General features: G+C 43.2%; 1 protein-coding gene across 1 annotated transcript in view; it reads left to right on the plus strand.

The window, feature by feature from the left end:
* The first annotated feature begins 3,997 nt into the window (after nucleotides 1-3,997).
* Nucleotides 3,998-19,128, plus strand: part of LOC147732656 (uncharacterized) — a 208,838-nt gene continuing 193,707 nt past the window's right edge. Inside the window, exon 1 of the mRNA XM_086958840.1 lies at nucleotides 3,998-4,150. The gene's annotated coding sequence lies outside the window, so the exon portion shown is untranslated. The remainder of the gene's footprint in view (nucleotides 4,151-19,128) is intronic.

A 19,128-nucleotide genomic window follows, 5' to 3' on the forward strand; every position in this document is an offset into this window, starting at 1 on the left:
GGATGTCTACGAGGCCCCCCCGTCCGACTCCACATTGACCGATCAGTGGCCCCAGTAGCCCTCCGGCACAGGCGGATTGCATTCCACCTCCGGCCCAAAGTGGAAGCCGAGCTGAAGATGTTAGAACAAGCCGGAATCATCGAACGAGTGACTGGACCCACCCCGTGGGTTTCCCCCATTGTCGTGGCCAAAAAGCCGAAGCAACCCGAAGCGGTGAGAATATGTGTGGATATGCGTCTCCCCAACCTGGCCATTAAAAGAGAACGTCATCTGACGCCAACCATTGATGACATCATCGGGGAACTCGCAGGGTCCAAGTGGTTCTCCAAGATGGACCTGAGATCGGGGTACCATCAGATCCCGCTTCACCCAGACTCGCTTCCAATCACGACCTTCTCCACACACGCCGGCCTGTGGAGATACACGAGGCTCAACTTCGGCATCTCAAGCGCCGCCGAGGTGTTTCAAAATATCATCCACAACGTCCTCCAAGGCCTCGACGGAGTACTAAACGTGAGCAATGATATCCTGGTGCATGCCCCGACTCTGGAGGAACACATCAGGCGCCTCCAAGCAGTATTCAACCGTCTAAAGGAGAGAGGACTGACTCTCCACAAAGACAAATGCGAGTTTCTGCGCAAAGACATAAGTTTCTTCGGATACAAGTTCTCCGATCAAGGAGTAGGCCCAGACCCAGAAAAAGTGAGAGACGTCCACAACGCGCCAGCACCCACCTCTATAACAGCAGTCCGCAGTTTTTTGGGCATGGTGACATACTGTGGGCGTTTCATAAAGGATCTGTTAGACTTAACTGGACCACTTCGCGACCTCACAAAGTCAAATACCACCTGGAGGTGGGGCCCGGAGCAACAAGAATCCTTTGTGAACACGAAAGCAGCCCTGTCAGCTGACACAACACTGGCATACTTCAACCCACAAAACGAATCACAACTGCTAGTTGATGCCAGTCCCACCGGTCTGGGAGCCGTCCTGTCACAACGGCAGCCATGCGGAGAATGGGCCCCCGTAGCGTACGCCAGCCGTACCCTCACGCCTACCGAACAACGCTACTCCCAAATTGAGCGGGAGGCCATCGCTATTCTGTGGGGGTGCTGCCACTTCCACATTCACCTCTATGGACACCCTTTTTCGGTAGTTACCGACCATAAGCCCCTCATACCACTATTCCAAGGCTCTTCCTCTCGCCCACCCCCGAGGATTGAGAAGTGGGTGCTGCAGCTGCAGGAGTTCCAATTCACAGTGGAATACCGGCCCGGCACGCGTAATCCTGCAGACTATCTGTCAAGGCACGCCCGACCAGTTACCGACGCCGAAGCAGCAGCCACAGAAGAGTACGTCCGACTGATCGTCGAAAGGTCAAGGCCACGTCCCATGTCCCTGGAAGAGGTATCAAGATCCACTAAGGACGATGACTGTCTCCAAATCGCGATCCATGCCATAGAGTGCGGTGACTGGAAAGCACTCCAGAGCCCGGCATCCTTTCGCACCTCTGACGCCCAAGCCATCCTGAAAGCCCTGTACCAAGTCCGACACAAACTGTCAGTCTCAACCGAAGGTTGCCTCCTGAGAGGCCCCCGCCTGGTGCTACCCAGCAGCCTAACCCAACAAGCCGCCTTACTGGCACACGGATCGCACCAAGGGATCGTCAAATCCAAAAACAGGCTCCGGAGCAAGGTGTGGTTCCCGGGGCTGGACAGAGCAGTTGAAGAGGTGATCCATAGGTGTCCAGTGTGTCTTGCGACGAGCCTTCCAAACCCTCCGGCGCCAGTGGTAACCGAAGAAGGCCCCACATCCCCGTGGGTGCGAGTGAGTGCAGACTTCGGCATTCTACCTGGGGGCAAGTACATGCTCGTCGTGGTGGACAATTTCTCTCGCTACCCGGAAGTAGAAATTGTGTCATCAACGGCAGCCTCGGAAGTAATACCAAAGTTCAAAAAGATAATTGCCACCCAAGGGCTCATGAAGGAAGTCCGCACCGACAACGGACCCCCATACAACGGCAATGAATTCACGGAATATCTTCAGAGCCAGAGCATTAAGCACAGACGGATAACGCCAAGATGGCCACAGGCCAACGGAGAGGTCGAAAGACTAATGAGAACTTTGAACAAAACGATACAAATTGCAGTTGCGACGGCCAGTGCCTGGAGCTGGCCATCTACCAATTCCTCCGAGAGTACCGCCTGACCCCGCATTGCACCACAGGAGTCTCCCCAAGCCGACTCTCCTTCAATCGAATCATGGCAGACACTATTCCGCACCACCCAGCGTGGGAGCTCACTTCAAACCCCAGAAACCGGTCCATGGAGCAGCGCGCCAAAACCAACCAGGAAGCGTCCCGACGGAGAAGAGCAACAGACAGCGCCATACAAGTCGGGGACACAGTTCTGGTGAAAGACCGCCACCCCGGAGGAAAGTTCCGTCTGCCCTTCGAACTGGACCCATGGACTGTGACGGAGATAAACGGAACCATGGTCACAGCGGTCAGGAACGGAGAATCTGTCACAAGAAACATCTCGTTTTTCAAGCAAGTACCAGAGGGAAGTACAGACCCTGACCCGGATGAGTGGTTTCCGACTCCTCAACGCCGACCATCAGGACCGGTGAGAACAGACGCTGCAACGGGCCAACCAGAAGACACCACCCCGAGCGTCCACGCCACAGAGAAACCAGCGGAAGAGTCCAACGTCAACGAGAACAAAGGCGCGGAAGAGCCACCCACAGCTACGGAGGAAGGCCGAAGCCAAGCAAGATACAGCCTGCGTCTGTGCCCAAAGCCTTTCCAGAGGTATCGTGACTTTGTGGCACAGTGCTGGTGTTGAACTGATCGAGATGGCTGACCCCGCCGAGAATAAAGTAAGACTGTTCTGTTTTTGATATTCTAAATGGTATGAGTTCTACCTGTTGAGCAGAGACTAAACCAGAGACAGTTGGTGAACTTTGTTTGAATGCAGCAACCACAACTTTCACAGCATGTTCGCTGACCTGATAGACTATTGAGTATCTGTGCACCTGTTTTCTGTTTTCATTTCATCCCTAGGTAAAGGAGGAATGTAGTGTTGCTGCCAGTGGGGTGTACCACTGCAGCACACACCCCCTCCCACTGTTCCTTACTGTTTCGCCCCTCAAGCGGGAAAGGGTTTTGGTAGAGCCCAGACGTAAGCGTGGACACGCTACAATGTTAATAAAGAGCCCAGGGCCCTGGGCGTGGTCAGTGAGTTACTAGCCACCGATAGTAACACGTGTGTCCTGTGTCCCTATTTTCTAGGCCTAGACCAGGACACTACAAGCTCCACTCTTTCTCCGCTTGGAAAATATTTTCCAATGTGAAGCTAGCCTTCACCTAAACTCTCTGTAAAAATACGTCTGTGACACTTTTTTCCCCACCAATTTTCACTGGTACTTCAGCATTTTATTGCAAATTGCGTAATTGTGTAAATTGGTCGCGTTAACCCTCGCTGTTTGTTTGTAGAGACCCCTTTATTTACCATCTGGTCGAAGTTCACCACATTGACTTTGGTCACCGAAGATCCAGGCAAATCCATTTTCTTGTTTCTTCCACTGACTCGAAACATTCTGCGGAGGGAGGGGTCCCCGAGGGGCTGGGCGTGATGGGGGTGAGGGGTGCGCACTACTAGTGGATTTGTGGTGACCATAGGTCGGATTCTGTGATGAAAATCCTATGAAATTCTGATTCTGTGTCACATGAATTATGAGTCCGCCCCTAAATCCAGCTTTTTTATTGCCCTTAGTTTAATTAAAAATAAAAACAGTACTTGTTGCAAATGTTGCTTATTCTTCACCTATCTAATACTTACAGTCATGATGTAAATTAAAGGCCGGACACTTGATACCAAATCACAGGTGCCCTGCCAGACACCTGTTCTTAAAGAGACGCATTCCAATCACTGAGCAGTCAGTCTACTGCCTGTTTACCTGCTATGTTTATTGTGTTGCCATGCAGCATGTGCTCGGTGTCCAGGAAGTGAAGTAAGCCAATGTGGAGTAACTTTCCTTTCAGCTTCACCAACTAGCTGTAGGAAATCAGCCCTGCCGAGCGGTTTCCAAAAATGTGGAATCAGCCCACAGACTGAAGGCAGCAGGTCCCTACACACACCGATGATTTAAGGTTTGTCGCTTTACCCCTATGATGTCCTTCCTCGCGCCTTGTCTAACACGCTTTATGTTATAGCTTGTTCTACTTCATTTTGCATCGTTTACGTTTTTTAAATGCCATATACATTAAAAAGGACCATGCAGGATCTGTACATTTTTTGTGCGGAAGATGTGTTTTTTCTTTGCAAGTAGATGTTACATCTGACCCCTCGATGGTTTTCGCATGATTAAAACGGAATATGACAGTTTTAGAGTACTAAAATGTACCCAATATATATATATCGTAATATCAGCTCATGGTTGTTCGATGATATGTCATCGTCAGCTTGCAGTATTTGTATTTGACCCAAAGCACTTTACATTCTGGGAAAAGCTGCTTTTGCCTGTTACGGGTTTTAGTCATGGGCTTTTAGTCAGACATGTTTACCTCTTTGTACCTCAAAATGTGTTTATGTAAAAACATAACTATGAATTTCCCTCTCCTAGCAGGGAGTTTCACACCTTTGTTCAATTTATAGTCTGCCTTTTTGTAATCCGGTCTAGCCACACGTACAGACATACCGTGTTGGGACGAGAATGTCTTCTGCAAGGTGTGCAGTTGTATTCCCCAGCTATACCCAACTGCGTCTGGCAGGGCTGGCTTTAGGGTGGTGCTGACGTCGGGGTGTGCTGTGTTTGGAAATAATATAAATAACTTTCAGATTTAAAAGTACCCGGTGCAGAGTTCCTTGTGTGTCCTGCAGTTTTTAGGCAACGACAAAAATGCAAGATGACTGGTGATTATTGTTTCTGCTTCAGTGATATTGGAGTTTTGTCTAGTGGCAATTTTGACTCATCATAAAGTAGTACAGAGGGTTAATTTGATTGCTGCAAAGAATTTGTACAATGCAGCTCATAGAACTGTATTTTATGTAGAAAGCTCAGTGAGTTACTGCTTTTGTCACAGAGATCCTTTTGTTACGTGCAGTTCGTAAGTTACAATCCTAATATAGCACAGTGGCCTATTATCTGTCATCAAAGAGCTGCATGCAATCTGCATGGTATAGGTTAGAACATTCTGTTTATTCCCCAGTTTTTCATTATCCTAATGTTGCTAGAAAAAGTGTGTTTGGATAGAAATACATTCCTATTAGTAAAATCAACCAGGCTCAACCACTGTGGCACTTTTCAAATCCTGAGTTTGTGCTTCTCCAGACCAAGCGCTTTTAAAATATACTGGCTGATATTATGGATGACGAGATTGCTACTTGTAATACTCATTATGCTATGTAATATTTCATATAGACTGATTTACATGTGTATGATTCATTGACTCTGTATGATGTGTTTGTGATGTTAAATGCTCGAACACCGACACCGGTATGAATAGCACTTTGAAACAAATGAAATCCATGTGAAAGAGAGGCTCTGGGGAGATAATGGGCACTGTTGGAGAGTGGTAGGGAAGGAATCCGTGGAGCAGGAGGTCATGGGCGTGGGCACCGAAAAAGAATAATGCACTGGGCCTCACCAGTGCTAAACCTGGGCCTGGTATCTGTTATTGTGTATTGACTTTGGCCCCAGCCTCATACCAAACTAGTCTGTGTTTGCTAAGGCCTACGCCTGTCCCTTGAAATTAGTAAAGTCCTGGACCTGTTCTGGGACTTGGAAAGATGCGCCAAGTAAATTGCCATCACTGTTCTGGGTTTAGCATGCTGATTAGTGTTAGCAGCATGCCATATTTGGTGAATTAGTAGTAGTAGCTAGATGTTTTGTTGCTAAAATTCTCCTTACGGAACTTGAGGACTGGGTCAAAACAAAACAAAGATTACCTACGCAGCAGGCAGGTTTCAGGAAAGGTTCGGAGACATTAAATGTAATAGTAGAAAGTGCTTTACTACAAGGAACCATACTGAACGCATGCTACCTGGATTACAGTGGGACATTTGATAGGGTTGAAAGAGCCATTTTATGGAAAAAAACTATAATCTTGGGGAATTCCTAGACCATTGTTTAAGGCAATCAGAATGCTTCAAATGGATACAAGGGTGAGAATGAAGATAGGGTCAGGGAGAACAGTCACAAAGAAAGTTTATAGAAACTGGGGTCTGAAGCAAGGATGTGTTCTTGCCCCACCTAATATTTAATCTTTGTACAGCAGATATTAATTCAACTCTACAGAAAGAAACAATTGTTCACCAAAATTAAATTCCGTACATAATAATGATTTACAGTATGTGAATGATACCACATTACTGGGCTGTTCTCCAAAGACCCCATAGTTGTTGCCATGGCTATGTCAACAATGATCTTGTATTAATGTTAGTAAAACCAAAATCGTTCTTTGCGGAAAAAAGAGCAAATTAATTTGGAGTATAAGCGGAGTGAGAGTGGATCGGTGCAATGCCTACCAATATTTGGTAGTTTGGCAAAAGGAGAAGCTCAGTCACAAAATTTATGGAGCCGCAATGACACAGCGTGCAAGAAGACACTTGCAAATAAATCAGAGGAAATTGTATTTCAACCTTCAAAGCCCACTCAGCTCTGCAATCTTAGAGATAGTTAAATGTATTCCTGCAATAGCTTAGGGATCCCCCAGTTAATGGGAAAAACTACACTCTGGTTAAGATAAGATTATTTCTGCTATCCAAGCAATATTTGGCCTCCCAAGTACTACTCCATCCTCTCGATTCCTTTTAGAAATTGTTTTTATGAATCTGAGCTCAACCGTTGATCTACAGTTATTGAAATATTTTTATAGTTTGAAGAGTTCAGAGATAGGTACCCTGAAGTACTAAATCTTGAAGGAATTATTCAACACCCCCAAAAAAAATCCTCAGAATGTTTTTGGGTAATCTATAAATAATTCTAATCACTTGGAAATTTATAGTAGTGTGGCAAGAGGTAACAAGTTACAGAGTAATAAAAAAACACTGCCAAACAAGCAGCTGCAATGGCAACTTACTCTAAAAATATAACAGTTTAGTAAGGGTTAACCTACTACTTCCATCTCTCTCCTCACCGGGTCACCAGGAGTTCAGGGTTACATGTGGATGAGGTTAAAACAAGCAACGAGAGCCAAGTATAGGAGACTGGGGTTTTTACTGGTTCTACTTGTATCTCTGAAGTATTGTCAATCAAAGGAACTGGCACTGTAATTACTGTAGAGGTTGTGATAACTCGAACGAGACTCTAGAATATATAACATGTTCATGTCCATATCTGATGCTGCTGCGCAGAGCCTTATTTGACCTTCCTTTCTAAAATTAGGAGTTCATACAAATAAAAGTGCAGTCTTTAAATGCCTGCAGAGTACAGGCTGTCCACCGAACTGTAGACTAACTAGATTTTGCAGATATGGCTGTTGGAAAGCTGGATAAAAATAAAAGCTATCATCAATTTGTGAACTGTCTGGAGAGATAATCTCTTAGGTGTGGGCTTGATAGCATTATGCAAGTCGTCTTGAACATGGATTGATATCATGCATGGTTTCGCTTATACATATATTGCACGAATTTTAAGATTATGATTTATGTAAGGAATATTAACTGGGTGACAATAATCCGGACATTTTTGAAAGTATGCAGCCATTTGGGAAGGGTCCAAACAAGATTAACTCCTAGGGCTGGCTAAGGCCCCATCCTTGAGTGAATGGACAATTATACACATATAATACATTTTATAAGGTTTTATTTGTTGGCTATCCGCGCGTTTAGACCCAAAGATTAATATTTGTTGCATTTGCACTTTATTTCCAGCTGGCTTGGATTTATATATAAGATACTGGATAGGGAATCAGATCAGTCAGCCATTTTGTCATGAAATCATGATGTAGGAACCTTTTGGTCTACTTACTCATATTATTGCACATGCACTTTATTCTTTTTTTGACTTAACCTTTACCAATTGATCAAATCCTAGTCTTACAGTAGAGGGTTTTCGGTGGATTAGGATTCAATTTCTGTTTCAAATTTGGTGTTGTGCTTTCAAGGTAATACTGATCAGCTGTTGTTTTTAGTGCTTTTAACATTTAAATAAGGCGGATATGCATTTTAATGAATTCTCAGTGGGATTGTTTGTAATGATTCTTAATAAACAGAATGAATAAATAAAAATATATACCTATGTTACCTAATTACACTTTCATGTAAAATTCTGCTTCTTAAACTGCAGCTAAGCGAACTGTGCTACTATCCAATCCACATGAGTCATGGCTGGGTCATGCTGTCAGAAGAATACCAAATTGAGATGGCAGCATGGCCATTGACCAACCTCCCCCAACTCACTCAAACCCAAGAAGTGGGTTTGTGATCAGCAGGAGACCTCTGTCGATGCGGAGTCTGCTTACACTCATAGCTTCCAAATGCTTTTCCACATATAAAGCTGCAATATTGGCATCAGTTTTTGCCGTTGTTAATCAACGCTACTATCCAGCGTAGTATAAAGGTGTTACTGCATTTGTAATGTGATAACGCCACTTTAGGTATTTCGCATAACTAAGGTAAATATGCTGGAAAATGTGTACCTCAGAAGTATCACAATGTTTTAAACTTCGATCCTTTAAATATGGGCATGAGCCAATGGTTTTGCTTGGCAAGAACTATGGCCATAAGAAGGGGCAAGTGTCTCTTCTAATTCAAATCAAGGTTACTCCAGCACATGTGTACCAACGTCATGAGCCAAGTGTACAGGGTGGGGTACATGTCTGACATCTATGAGACAGCCACATGGGCATAACCTTATGCCTATAACTCAAAGAGAAGGCTGTTGAGAGCTCTACGTGGTCTACTGTTATATTGCATATATGTACTATAATATAGGCCTCAGTAAACTCATTACCCTTCACCTATATTCTCTCCCTACATTACACTTGTCATGGTTTACAGGGACTGACCATTTACCTAGCTATTACACTGCATTCAGAAAGTGGGTTTTCCCTAGTTTGAAATCTCATACATTATGAATGAGGGTTCTTGGAAGCACTGCAGGACTGCTATCTCCTGTATAAAATCTGTGTACAAAGTTCATGCCCGACGTCATCCTTAGGCCGACACAGTAATACAGCAAGGTGGGACCCCTGGGGAGAGCTATGGGTATATAAAAATCACATCTTTCTAAGATAGCTAGAGGAGATCGAGACTTCCCAGCCGACACACTGACCAGAGACTCTGAGGGTCCTGTATGCAGACGTTCCAGCTCACAGTGGTCTTACATCCCTTGCAGGGTGTCCAGCTCGAGACAAGGACGGGGTCTCATAGACTCACTTCAGTTAATGGGGTTGACTGAATCCTAGAGGAATTATTGGCTTAACACTTACACCCATGCTAGTGTACACTTAGGTACACCTAGTTGGGAGGCATTGTAGGAGTACGCATCTTTTATCATGTGTTTTATATACTTGAAGATATTCATGATTTTAGTAGGATGGTAGATCTATACCATCCTTTTACCTTTATAGTACTGTTATTCATTCATATGTTATACTGTCTAACAGTTGTTGCAGCACATCTATTCTACACTAGAATAACAACTGTTCAATAAATGATTATTGAAAATGGATAGCTTGTTTTATTCGGTGTATCTCTCTGAGACAGATTAAGTAAGTTCGAGTGACTGAGCGAAAGGTAGTATATTATTTCCACCGTCCTGAGGGATCAGGGTTGTCATGTTCGATGGTTGCCAAGAACTATTCTCTCCTTGGTAAGAGGAGATTCTAGTGGCACTGAAATGAAATGAATGAAATGAAAATGGGTTTTGTAAAGCGCATTACTACCCGAAGGCCTCGTAGCGCTGAGCTAGTTGGTACAAGAAGGCCAACATACCCAGTGGAGGTGATCAGAGTTTGTCTGACACCAATCCTATGTATGTTGTGTAAACGTGCAGATCCGGTGTACTTTTTACAGGAACTATACAACACTACTTTGGATGTTTCTGTGGCATAATGAATGAGCTGCAGATATCTGTGTATGCCTTGAAGCTTTCACTTCTGAATCCCAGCAAGAACACCCATTCTTCTACAATTGAGAAAATAATTACCTCTCAGATGGTTAATAATAACTCGGACTAATTGTGCTTAGGGATAACTCACTTCAGAAAGTGTTCTATCAGAGAGAACAATTACTCTTAGTACTTGGTCCTGTTTCCATCTCACCCTCCGAGAGGATTGATACCTACGTTGACCAGCCTTGGAGGAGGGCAAGAAATATTTACTTGTAGAATACTATCCGTATTTTTGAGCACTTCTGAAAGGGCAACTTAAAAAAGAAGGGGGCCTTTTTCTTCTTTTTACGGAAAATGTATAGTAAAGCATCAGCAAGGCTCCTACTTCTTTTGGCGGGTTACGCACATCAGCTAACGACTGTGACAAATAAAAGAGACAAAATGGCAATATGTGTGAATATTCAAGGTAGGAGTTAAAAAACCAGCACAGACCAGCCTTTCACCCTTCTGAGGTCAACGCAAGAGGTATCATTTTGCTTGGTGAAAGTAGCATCTGGGATTTGCAGTCCTACAAGGCAGCAACACTATATAAAAATCGAGTTATTATTAATGTGCTGATTGGGTAATAAGACATAGTGCAAACAAATTTACTCTAGCATAGGAAAATGGTCCAGGTTAAAACAACCACAAACACTGAACGTGGTGTCCTTTGCCAGAGATGCTTTAAGGCATGGGCAAAGTGGGCAATTTCCTAGGGCCAACTCCTTCTAAGGAGTCCCCTGGGTAAGTGGTTGGGCTTTCAATATCTCAGCTATTTATCTATCTCAACCTCTTCACTCTGTCTGCCTATATCCACTTAAGATGCTGTCACTCTCTAACTAGTGTCATTTTGAGAATTTTGGTACCCCAGCCAATGACACATTTCGGCTGTTTTTGTGGGACCCCATTTGTGATAATTTAGCATACAGTTAAGTATTGTTTTGCATATTGCAGGTTTGAATTAGCAGGAAATGGGTAATGAAAATAAACTTTGTCCAAAAAGGGCTTCCCAAAATATATCTTGGAAGTGGCCCGATAAATTCTTCAAATCACACTGCCTGTGCAAAAATTAAACAAACATGGGCATTGTCAATAGGTCTGGGTGTTTTAAACAAATATTACCAATCCTACTAGGTCTAGCTTGTAACTGACTATACACACCAGTCCTATCAGCTTTGTTAATACTTTTCATATTGCCGCCTCACCCCATGAACTACCACTTTCACACTCTGGACCTTGCAATAACACAAGATTTGAATAAACAAAAAGTGCACTCAAATGTTGCATGCACATGCCCTGTACATTTGGGAAAGCTGAACTCTTCACTTTTCTGAGGCTGCTTTTAGATCTATGTCGAGTCAGACAAATCCTTTCCAGCTGGCTAGGCTGCAATAGCCTAGAATATTACTAGAGGTCCTACAGGTATCCAGCCCTGTGACCTTAATCTCAAGATACCAAAGAATTGCAAATGGAGAATATGCCCTTGAATGTCTCCTTTTGTTTTGAAGTGGAAAAGAGCAATTGCAAAACTTCAATTGCGGTTTTGAGTGCACCTGGTCATATGGTGGGCATGGGTTTCCAATTTAAAGTCACATGACTTTTGCTTGTTTCTATGTCTTGAATAAATATGCCAATGCTGGATTGGATGGTGGTAGTTAATTATTAAAGTTTTGAGTGAAACTCGTGTATATTAGGAAACATGGCACTCTGATAGGTATACCAAGCCACTTGCATATATTTAAAACAGTAGAATAGATGTTTTCAGGTTGGTACTTGTGTGAGTTTGATCCCTGATGATCACTAAAGCCCACAGCGATTAGGGCCAGGAAGCAAGACATGGCATGCCATTTTGGTGCAAGAGAGCAAGAAAGGAAAGTAAGTGAGGACAGACGCGGCAATGTGGATAGACAAGAGTGCAGATGTAGGAGCAAGGATGAGGTCAATGAGGGAGGCGGGGATAAGACGTGAGGTAGACAGAAGAAGGCAACGGGAAAGAAGAGGGGGAGAGCATGCAGGTAGGAAACAAGGAAACTTCTAGTGCGAACCTAATGGGCATAGCAATAGTACAATGTAACCTATCATAAAATGTAATGGGCTTGATGGTCGGCCCAACCACGCAAGGGCAAACCTTGAAAGAAATATGAAAGTCAATGGCCAAGGGAGTTGTTCCAAAGCCCACTCTATCTATTTATGTCTTTTTATTGTATGAGTTTACATTTGACAAGCTGAAATGCTGTCACTAAAACCACTGAATTATAATGGAAAATGAGCTCACACAGGAAGGCAGGAAAAGGGCAATAATTCAGAAAGGACTGAGGCCTAGATGTAGGTAATAGCAAATTACCGAATGGTAAATACCGAATTTTACCGATTCGGTATTTACTATTCGGTAATTGCTATGTAGGTAAAAAATTCTGTAAAAATACTGAATCGATAAGATTCGGTATTTACCGATTCGGTAAATACCGACTCGGTATTTGCTATTGAATCCTATGGGCCTTGAAGCCCATAGGATTCAATAGCAAATACCGATTCGGTATTTACCGAATCGGTAAAAATACCGAATTGCAAAGGGGGACAGGATGTCACTTTGACACCCTGTTGCACCCCTGTAACTGGCTTGTGCGCCATGTGGCACGCATACATGCCCTTAGGGCATGTCTGTGTGCCACATGGCACAGGTGTACATGCACAGATGTGCATGTTCACAAGAATTCGTTATTTACCATGCAATTATATTACATGGTAAATAACGAATTCTAAAGGCCCTGTAGCACTGTTAGAAGTGCTACCTACGTAGGAAAATACAGATTCGGTAATTTTACCGATCGGTATATTTACCGAATTGGTAAAATTTACCGATTCTGTAATTTTACAGAATCAGTAATTTTACCGATTTGGTAAAATTACCGATTCGGTAAAATTACCGAATCTGTATGTTTTCAGTGCCCCTACATACCAATGTCAAAATACCGGTCGGAAACGGACGAAAATCAGTATTTTCGGCCGATTCCGACCGGTATTTTGACACCTACATCTGCCCCTGAGTCTTGTTGCCCAAATGTAGTTGTCAACCAGACATCGATCTTTAAGGAACACAATCCAGTGATTTTCTGGGGCATCAGCTGAAACCCATTGTTAGCATTTTGAAACCAGTTTTCTGAAGCTTTAGAATTCTTTGTGAGTGATGAGACTCACTTCCTTGTACTAGCGCAGTGATAGTTTAGAGGTTGGAGTAAGGGGGATATGAATGGATTGGGTTTTGGTGAAGTCCAGACTTATGAATTGATTGGTTTAAAGAGGAGAGACATGAACATGGTCCATTGGTAGGACTCTGCAGTCAAATCAGTAGATGCAGTGATATGGGCTAATCTTCCATCACTGAGAGTGGTGTGTGAGGCCAACAAATGTCCTTTGAATAATCACCCATTCTCCGTGCTGTAGTATAATGATGGGATACTGTAGAATACCAGAGACAGGACAAGAGGTGAGCACAGAGTTAGAAGGATTAGTTACAAAAATGAAAAACCCTTTCAATTTGTGGAAAAAGTGGGCACCAGATTTCTATTTAGACATGAGGAGACCTTGACAATAACAAGCACTGGCACAGTGGATGTGGTTTTAGTAACAATGCATGCAGCACATGCACATTAAGTCCAGTCAAGAAATAAAAGATGTACTTTATAGAAAGATAATTAGCCTCCAAAACAGATTGTTGTGAGGAATGAGGATTTGGATGTATTATATGGTATGGCTGTGCGTCCTTACCCTGTAATACATGCACAAATACTGTCTTGGGTCCAGTCAGGCTTATTTGCAAAACTTTAAGCTGTGCCCTGAGTAGCTATGACTTCGAGTAGCAAGGTTTAAACAAAGGAACTAGTGTAAAGGATTTAACAGTACCAAAAAACGAAAGCAGTCCAACACCAATTTATAGAAATAGATTATTTTTTAATGATTTTTTAGAGTGTAAGATGAACAAAATCCACCAAAAGATTCCGGGGATACAGATTTTTACATAAAACTTAAATCTCAGTTTAACCGCAAACAAGCAGTGGCAATCGTAATGTTGAAACGTTTGTAAGAGTTGAGTTTGACTACTCCGGCTCAGACTGGACGACCAAATCTGACATCTGACATGACAGTTACCTGGCCAACAAAGCGTTTTCCAGTCCTGTTCCAAACTTTACACAGTGACCGCCATAGACAATAAGGGCGTGGTCCTTATGCTGTGCAGTTGACTGGGGTGCCTTTGCTGCTATTCCTCGGTCCACGGGTCCAATGGGACGACTTTGGTAGCAGAGGTCGGAGTCCCTCGAAGTCTCCTTTAAGACAGTAGAAAGCCAGTTGCGGCTGATTACCAGTCTCCGTACGCAGTGGTTTCAGCAATATTCTTTGGTGGAGGCTGGTGTTCCTCTTTGGTGACCAATCTGGACTCAGATGCCACTCCTGGGTCTGGCTGACTGTGGGCAACTTTTGGCTATTGCTGTTTGGTCTCTTGGGGCGCCCAGCAGGAGTCAGTGGTGAGTCTCCCAAAAGCGGCTACTGACTTGCTGAGTTGGGCTATTCAGCTTTAATGGCCCTGGTGCTGGTTCCGGGGGGGTCAGTTGAGTGACCCTTGGAGTCACGTTTTGGTCAGGGGCTTGGGAACAACTTTTCCCCAAGCCAGGAGTCACAGGCACAGTCCTTTCTATGCTAGCCCAAGGTGCTTCAGGTGCAGTCCAGCAAATGGTGCAGCCTCTCTTTGCCAAGTCAAGTCCATGGGTCAGCAAGGCAGTCCTTCTTTGCTTCTTTCTCGAGTTCCGGCGTGATCTGAGGCTCAGGGTGCCAGGGATGCCATTTATATTCCCAGAAAGCGCCCTGGGGGCTCACACTGTCATTAGCCAATGGACTACGAGGTCCCCTCCCTCTTGGTGGTGACTTTTTGGCTATGTGTGGGATTTAGCAAGCAAGTGTACTATTCAGCCCGCTCTTGAAATGCTGGGACCCTTCCTCGGATGTTAGGAGCTTGGTAGCCCAACATAGAGGTGTGGATTCCTCGGGCTACAAGCCCATGGGAAAACCACTTTGGGCACTGGTCTACCCTATCTGTTTCCTATACCAGCCTGTCTACCTGAACAAAGGGCAGCCCCTCAAGAGTGTGATAACCATTTGCCCACCAAATGCAGCTTCACCTTTGAACCTCGCTTTTTGGGCTAACAACCTGAGTGGCTTCCTGCGAAGGAGAGGTAACACCTCGCCCTGTAACATGCTGCTTTGTCACTAAGCCTGGAAGTCATTCACACCACTCCCTAGGAAGGCAGAAAGCTGTCTGGTGGCCAGTAACCATGTGTGGCCACTGGACAAACTGGATCACAGTGTGGCATCTTTCATAAAGTTATCTTTCTTTAATATTGACATTAAATTCAACTTGACCATCAAGTCAGGTTTAATGCCATGATTAATTTGATACCTTACAGTACCGGTCTCAGTAGTCCAATTCAGAAGTGTTCACTAGTGTGTTAGCCAATGGTGTTACCACTGCCCTTCCAGCCTGCAATGGCAGGTCAAGGAGGATCAAACCTTCTGTTTCTCCTCAGTTGAGGAGAGTTCGGATGTCTTTGGTGGCTGCGATCAGGATGGTCGTGGTGCTGAGATTGCTGCAGAAGCCGGATTCAGAGACTTTGAGTTGTTGGTTCTGCTCCAGGTGTCTCATGAGTTGATTGTTGGTGATCTTTTCCAGTACCTTTTCTGGAAACGGGAGCAGGGAGATTGGCAGGTAGCTTTTGAGTTCGCTGGGGTCGGCTGAGGGATTTTTGAGTAGTGTTCTGTTTCTGCAATGTTTCCAGGCATCAGGAAGTGTTGTGGTAGTGCAGGAGGTGTTGAATAGGGTGGTAAGTTCCATGGGAATCCTTTGGTTTCCGAGGTTGAAGATGTGGTGCAGGCAAGGGTCTCTGGTAACTACCGAGTGGATGGACCTATGCACCATCTGAATATTCAATGAGACAGAATGCAGCATGTTTAAAAACTTGAGAATGAAAGATTGAACAAATGAGTTGAGGTTGTTGCTTTCTACTTAATTTGTTACACTATCAATCTGTGTGTTATTTCTCTAATTTTAATTATTAAGGTTCTCTGCATCTTTTATTAAGAATAGATACTTCTTTTTGCAAAGAAGACATTTTACTTGTTGTATCCTGTAAACCACTTGTTGTTCCACTTCAGTGACCCTCTTTTTTTATAAGATCACTTATCTAGACTTTGAAGCCTTTTATTAGTGTTTCCCCTATATAGTTAAAAGTGCTTTATTTCATCAAAACTGTAACTACATAGATATAGAATTAGACATTTTAACCAGCGAAGTATGGCTTTTTTTATTCCTTTATTGGTGATGGTGTTAGCATTGTTAGGCATGGAAGTAGAAGGGCTAGGTAACATTGTACCTTCCTTTTGTACATTTGAATCTTCCATAATCTCTGAGTCAGAAACAGGAGATCCAGGACATATGACGTTCTAGAAAGCAGCAGGTACAAAAGATGTATTGCTCAATTTTAACTTTCTTATTTTTTCCATAAAGAATGGAAAATGTAGGTAAGGGGCCAGGTTCATCAGTGACTCACACCTTAGTTGCAAAGAATGTATAGACTGAATAGATAATCAAAGTTGGATTAGGTTCAATTTGTAGAACATTTCAATAATGGTATTCTTAATATTGCATGTATATCAGTGAATTGGAAGACTTTGTAGTAATACTAATAAATACTTTTCAAGTAATTTGAAAGTTGTTTATTTAGCTCTTCAAGTATCTAGAAATATATCAAAATAATATTTGAACATTTATGTGTTAACCAGTATACCCACCAAAGCCACACAAAACAGTGAAAGTTCAGTGAGGAGAGAAGTAATTTTAGGAGTTTCTGAATGTTGGAACTGAAGAGTGCACTGGCTAATATTAAAAACATTCATCATTGAACATACAATCATGGGTGTTGTAAGGAAAAAAAAAAATCATCCACCATCTTCACCCTGTATAGTGCTCAGGGTACATGAAATAAAGAAGAAGACATTCTGCTTTAATCAGTCGAGTGTTTTCAGAAACCACCTTGATTGAAGACAATCAGACTCCTTGTAAATCAACCATCGTCTTTTCGAAGACCCTGCACATCACAGAGTTTCAGTTATGTGAGGTATTTTTCTTTTGGGAGCAAGTAGTTCCCCCAGTGCTGTATTCTTGAGGGACAGTAGTGCTAAAAGTGGTGTGTCGTGAGAGCTGCTTCTATTAGGTTTGTGGCATAGCCAATATATAGCAAACGATTCACTCTACAACATGTGTTGTTTCTCATGCTTCATGGTCGAAGAGATCACTGACCAAAAAAAGGACCTCTTCACCTTTTCCTCCACCTTGTCTTCAAATGTTTTTTTCATATTTGAAGGTTCAAAGAGCAGAACAACATAACATGGAGAAGATTGTGTGTAGATTTTATGCAACATTTACAGAAATCATAGCAGGCCAGTTTTCTTTTGTATCATAATATTACCTAGATGCGAAAGATGCTTTTGCTCTGGTATGTACATTTCTTAGATTTCCAAAATACTCCTGTGGGTAGGTGACACATCAAACATGCTGCCATAAACCTCTATTTTGCCCCTGCCCACTCACCAAAGCTACACAGAGCAGAGTAATGTTGTACCCTCGGTCCATTGTTCAATACTATATATGGCTGTGTTATTTAATAAAGAACCGATACAGCCCTGTCCCCAATGGTCAATAAAATGTGGGGTAAAACTATGCAATAAAACATAAGTGTAGCCAGGGTCACTAAAATATGCAATTATCTTCTTAAACTGCTGCATTTCACTCCCAATTGTGGATTAACTGCACTTGCCATCTAATTGCCCATCAGCTGCATAATTTGTAGATTTCATCACAACGTTTTTCTTGCACAAATGGGTAAAACATAGAGAAAAAGCACCACACAACAGCCAGATGCTGTCAGACAGTTTGCAAACGATTGCACAGTTTTTCTCATCTAAAGCAGCTAAAATCTATGACACCTTCCCTCTAGAAGCTCGAAGGCCCATCAATTCTGATGCCTAGCCAACTGGACCAGCCAAAGCGTTTAGTCTTAAAGAATTCACAGGCCATAATCTGGAAGATCTGAAAAATGTAGCTTCCGGTATTAAGTCTGGCTCCCCTTCAGACCCGGCTCCACCTAAGGTTTTGGTGCAGGGGTTTAATATTATCACTCCTTATATTCAACAACTCCTTGCCCTCTCTTTTGGTACTGAAGAGGTTCCCCTGAAATGGAAACAAGAGTGAAAAAAGCTATGTAACTATAGATAGGTTTATCTGTCACCACTGTTAACTGGAAACAATAGTGAAGGGGTTAAGGACTGATATAAGTACTACTCACGGGTCGTGTAATAAGACCACCATCGTTAGAGAGCCATGTTGCAGGGATTCTGCTCCTACACAGAACTGTGCACAGAGACTTAGGACCTTAGTGAATTAGGGTGTGCCAAAACTCACCTTAGTACCCAACATCCCCTACCAGACTAGCATCAGTGTCACATTGGCTCTTCGTCCTATAGCAAAAATACCAATGATTAGAGAACCCAGAACATGTGCATTAGGTTACCTCAGGCAATGTGGAAAACAAGAACACTCTTTCGTTATACTCTCATACCAGTCCAAAACAGGGAGTAAAAAGAGACACGAGGATGTTTGAAATATTTATTTTTTGACACCGTGTTCTCATGTGCAGCACCTTAGCTAATACAAGCAGACATATTATTAGAAACAAGATTGTCAGCATAGTTACTATTCCATAAAATACAAAGGGCGAAAATATGTTATAATGCTAAATGAAACCAGGTTAAATATATACCTATATTTCACCCTCCCTTGCTAGTAGGTTATTTTATAACTAAAGAAGGTCTCTTTGGGATTACATAGGCGGCCCCATACCTCTGGTATTCAGCTGAAGTGGATCACATCAAATTCAGCACAAGCTCTCAGCATACGAATGTTCTCCAAGTGTGTGTGATCATGCC

This window comes from Lissotriton vulgaris, chromosome 2_1 (genome assembly GCF_964263255.1).
Source record: "Lissotriton vulgaris chromosome 2_1, aLisVul1.2, whole genome shotgun sequence".
NCBI classification, from domain to species: Eukaryota; Metazoa; Chordata; class Amphibia; order Caudata; family Salamandridae; genus Lissotriton; species Lissotriton vulgaris.